The 5,312-nt window shown below is 32.2% G+C and overlaps 1 non-coding gene across 1 annotated transcript; it reads left to right on the top strand.

Annotated features, from left to right (window-relative positions):
* Nucleotides 1-2,396: 2,396 nt before the first annotated feature.
* On the top strand, nt 2,397-2,468 carry Trnae-uuc (transfer RNA glutamic acid (anticodon UUC)). The gene has a single exon. It is a non-coding gene; the product is annotated as a tRNA-Glu (tRNA).
* Nucleotides 2,469-5,312: the final 2,844 nt, after the last annotated feature.

Genomic DNA, 5,312 nt, shown 5'->3' with positions numbered 1-5,312 from the left:
CTGGTCAAACGGACTTGCACAAAGCCCTCTCCGGATACATTATGTAACAAGATTAAATTCAATTTTAAGTTACTATAAGTATGAACCTTTAGTGACCTTTATAACTTATAGGTTATACCGAGAAGCATCAACAGCAATTTTTATATTTTATTTCTTAATTTAAATCCATAATCAACTGTATAATAAAACTTATATATTCTTTATGACAATTAATGAACATGAATTATTTTTATCATGAATTTATTAGTTTATTGTGTAATAATCCTTATCTACTAATATTGTTTTATAAGTTTCTTTATTTAAAAAACAAGTAAGTCAAAATATCTGCAGAATCTTATCGTAAAAGCTATAAATGTATTGCAACACGTGAAACAATAATTATATGATTCAGATTTGTGTAACATAGATTAAACGCGTGTATAAACGAGTACGACAGGTAAAATTAAAAAAAAAAATGGATAAAAGGTGTGTACCCACTATGACATCTCGTACTTTTACTATAATTATTTACGTATATTTTCTTGTCGGTTCTTCTCGGTAGAACCTACATTCCGAACCGGTGGTAGCGTTACTTTAAATAGTTTGTTAAATGACGATTCAAAAGTGCTTGTAAAATCCTACTTGAATAAATAATACTTTGATTTTGATTTATGACCGTACTATAAACGTATCAGGTACGGAAACAAGAATCTCACTATAGCGCACACGAATCTAAGGCGCAAAGCGATATGAGTACTCGTAGAAGCCTGTTCTATCAGTTATAAAACTATGTCCAATAGACTACATTTGGAGGGTGACTTGTTAAATAATGCTATCTTCTTCTTACAGGTCAAATCATTTAAGAAAGAAAGAGAAAAGTCTGTGTTTAAATATACAGTCGCTAAACAATGTCAAAAGGCCGGTGTTTTACAATGTATTTACAAATGTTTGACACAACAGAACTCAACTTGTTTGCAACCACATCAGGAGCAAACTAATCTCCTGTTAGTCGATTGCATATAGTCGGTTAATCTTTTTTGGTTTTACAACAAAATCACTAACAAGATTCAAAATTCCTTTGATGACATATTAAAAATAAAATATAAGGAACATTTGTGTGGTTATAATAAAAATGGTAAACTTATGAATGATAGCACACCTTGGAAATGAAACCATCGCCTCCTGACATTTTTTTTTTAATTTATAATTTACGTAATACTCGGATTCGTCGCTGACTGCATAATTCGAAAGAATTAACTATTATATTTTAACTTATTACGTTTCAGTATTAAGTTCTGAATGATTTGACGTTTGTGCAAATAGACAATATTCCAATACGATGCTTAAATAACAAAATTATAGTTGTTTATATCGAATATATTGTTTACGATATTATTTTACAAGCAAAGTCCTCTATCATAATACTTTTTTTTATGATATCGGTAAGTGGACGAGCAAATGGGCCACCTGATGGTATGTGGTCAGCACCGCCCATAGACAATGGCGTTGTAAGAAATATTAGCCAGTCCTTACATCACCAATGCGCCACCAACCTTGGGAACTAAGATGTTACGTCCCTTGTGCCTGTAGTTACACTGGCTCGCTCACCCTTGAACCCGGAACACAACAATACTGTGTACTGCTGTTTGGCGGTAGAATATCTGATGAGTGGGTGGTATCAACCCAGACGGGCTTGCACAAAGCCCTACCACCAAGTAAACTACTAAAAATAAGTAAAGAATTAAAATAAATAAAATACTAAATAATAAAACCTAATAATACTAAAACCTTCTTCGAAACTCGCTGTATCTTCTGCTATTCTTTACACCCATATGGTACCGTCACACGGCAATACATAGTGTTGTATGCCAGATTGAAGGCTGACTGAGTCTGTATGTCTAGCATATGGGTCATGACATCTTAGTTCCCGAGGTTGACGGCGCATTATGGTGGTGGTGATCCCTTGCCATAAGGTGCCCTATTTTCTCGACCAAATCAATAAACAAAAAAATTTAATTTATATTTATTGATTTATTTAATTTACGTCTCCGACGAAAGATAAACACTAAATACATATTCTTAAAATTAAACAATATAAGGGTTACAAGTTGTGTGCTCCTTCAATTATAGGAGACCACAGCATGCACTAAGCTTAAGCAAAAAAAAAACAGCTTAAATACAATATAATAATACAAACAATTTATAATTATAATATAAAATAAATATAAATTTTATGTAAGTAGCTATATTAGGTTTAATAATTGTTCAATTTGGTAGTATTATAAAAAAAAAGTCTCTACATATGTTTTTTTAAGGAGGTTCCGGTTTCCTAATAAATATGTATTCGATCACAAAACATTATATCATAATACTATACTTTATTTGAATTGTACAAATATTTTGAACAAACTTTCATATCCCGTATGGTCTAGTGGCTAGGATACCTGGCTTTCACCCAGGAGGCTCGGGTTCGATTCCCGGTACGGGAAATCTATTTTTAAATATTTTTTGCAAAAATATTAATTTTAAAATTATTAATACATTTCAGTCAAACCAATACTTATTGAAGTCGTTATTTTTTGACTTTTTAAAGGACTTAACGAAAAAAATCGCATTTTTTAAATATATCACTAAGTTAGAGATAGACTTCAATTGTTAGAAAAATAAGTTTAAAAAGAGAAATACAGAGCAAATAATTTTACTTCAAAAATATATTTAAATTATTTTATACATATATATAAATCCACCAATTTTTGTGTTTATTGCGTTCGGACAGACACACAGACGCAATAAGGGGACTTTGTTTTATAATATGTAGTGGTATTTAAATACTTACTTTATATTGTCATGAAGATTTTTTTTAATTATTATAATTATACATAGTAACGAAATATCTACGCGTCACGCTGTATCAGGGGGTGGAGAGCGGGGGCGGAGGCTGAATATGACGGCATAAGAGAGCGTCATGGCATTCGCCGTTACGGCATACGCATCGATACCAAGGCAATATGATGGACAATAAATATTTTTAATTTAAATACTTTATAGATATATATATATTCTTAAATAATACTAGCGATGCTTCAAAATAATTAATCAATTACTAATATCCCTATTTCCCTCCTTCCCCCTCAAGCTTATCTCTTGTGTTATATATATATACATGTCGGAGGAGCAGGATGCCGAACAGTTGGGTTCGGGGATTGATCCGACATTTGGAAGAATCATAATAATATCAAAGGATTACAATAATTAATCTCGATTAAGAGCAAATGGGTTTGCAAGCAACCATCGCATACGAGTAGCTTGTCAAAACATAACGGCTCGCGTTGCCATGACACTTACAACTACGTTCGGGGTGACCCGCTCTTAAAAGTAAATCAGCCGTCAAACATTATTGCCAACTACTCGATTCAAGTAATCGCGCCCCGTTATACATATAAATAAAATTTTCTACCAAACATACTGCTTTATAAAGTTTTATACATACACCGTTTTGAATCTTGCTCGGAAAATACAAACTAATATTACCTAACCAGGAGTTAGGCTTTATAATTAGAAACTCTACCATGAGTCTATACGATAGAAATTCGCAAGCGAACAGTGGGTAGAGCAACTACTGGTTATTAAAAGAGCTAACACATAAACAAATGCATGTGTTTTTTTCACACGTGTTTAAAATTCGAATTGCGTGTTTAAACAGCTTTGTAGCGTTTAGTGATTAGTCTAAGTCAACATTTATTCACTATAGAAACCTTAAACTCGGTTATTAATTGTCGACCAACGTTTCGGCGATAATCACGTCGGATCTGAGAAAAATCCGTGGAACATGTCTTTCATTCCCAAGATGTGCAATTGTATAAAGTCTAAAGGTTATGTTGGGAGGTGTTAATTATATTATCTATGTTTTATTAGCTTTAAGATTATTGATTATTAAAATACTTCGACACATTTTGACCTATCAAGAAACAAAGCCTAAAATATTACTCAGCCGAAATTTATAGAGCATTTTTCGATATATTACGAAAATTAAATCAAAGCATTAAATATTAATTAATTACTATCGAATATTGGCCGAATTTCAATAGTAATATCTTGAATGATTTTTAAAAGCATAAGACTTGTCGTTTTGTATATGTAGGGAAATTTGATTACATTGTCGACAACAATACCTCAAACAATTAAACAATCCAAAAAAATGTCAAAAAAGTCGTTTCATTGGTAGTTATTTAAGTTTACGTGTGTCAATATTGGCAGTGCGAACGAAAACTATGATTCTTTAATTTTATTTTATAATAGTTGTCGCCCGCAACGTGCGTTTTAGTTGTTGGTCGGTAGGTGTCAGGCAAAAAAGCCTTCCATCTCAAATATCATCAAATTCGGCTTAGTATTTGGTCCGTAAAAGACCAAAAGACGGACAGAGTTAATAATAATAGTAATAATTTATTTATTCACACACCCAAGAAAACCAATGTACACAATTTTTACGCCTATTAATTTTTTATGTTATTAGTAATTTATTTTATATAAATATTAGCTTTCTGAACTAACTAAGGCGAGAAGCTATGTGGATATAAACCGGCTATCATGGTATGCGGAGGAATGAGGACCATGTTGTGAGGAAGGTCTTGAGCATGGACATGGATGGATGAAGAGGAAGGGGACGACCAAGGAAACGATGGATGGATTGCGAGAAAGAAGCTATGGCTGGAAAAAATATTACTTGTAAGATGACGTCCGACAGAGAAGTATAAAATAAGACATTTTGCGCGGACCACCAAATAAAATTGGAATAAGGGCAGGAGGATGATTATGATGATAAACTACTTCTCCATATAAACTTTACCATCTTAAATCTCACATCTATTACGCACATATATTTAAAAAACGGGTACAAAGCTCTTTCGGTTATTAAAACCAATATAATAACAAACGTAACTTTCCAAGAGAGGCTCGTGGTAGAGGCAAAGGCTTTAGTTGTATACTGTAACGAAACAGTTATGAGTTGTACAAGTTACGTAACTGAGCGAGGATTGAATTAATTGAATTGTACGTGATACTATTGTGAAGTTTATGTATGGAGACATTAAATATGAGGATAGTTTAGAGTAAATATAATGCGTGGCAATCGAAAACAATCGTATTATTAACGAAATAGTTCAACAAAAGTAATTTGATCCAAATAATACTTTAAGTTTATAATTTATTACGAACTAATAAGAATCAATAAACTAAAAACTAAATATGATGTTTCTAATGAAGCAATATTTGCAAGTAGCGTGGTTGTGGTATTAAATAAATAAGTTTATGGAATCATACTTATGATTCCTCGT

The sequence above is a fragment of the Vanessa tameamea genome, chromosome 22, assembly GCF_037043105.1.
Source record: "Vanessa tameamea isolate UH-Manoa-2023 chromosome 22, ilVanTame1 primary haplotype, whole genome shotgun sequence".
Taxonomy (NCBI): domain Eukaryota; kingdom Metazoa; phylum Arthropoda; class Insecta; order Lepidoptera; family Nymphalidae; genus Vanessa; species Vanessa tameamea.
Note: the sequence above shows the minus strand (reverse complement) of the source record. Positions and strands in the feature narration are given on the sequence as shown.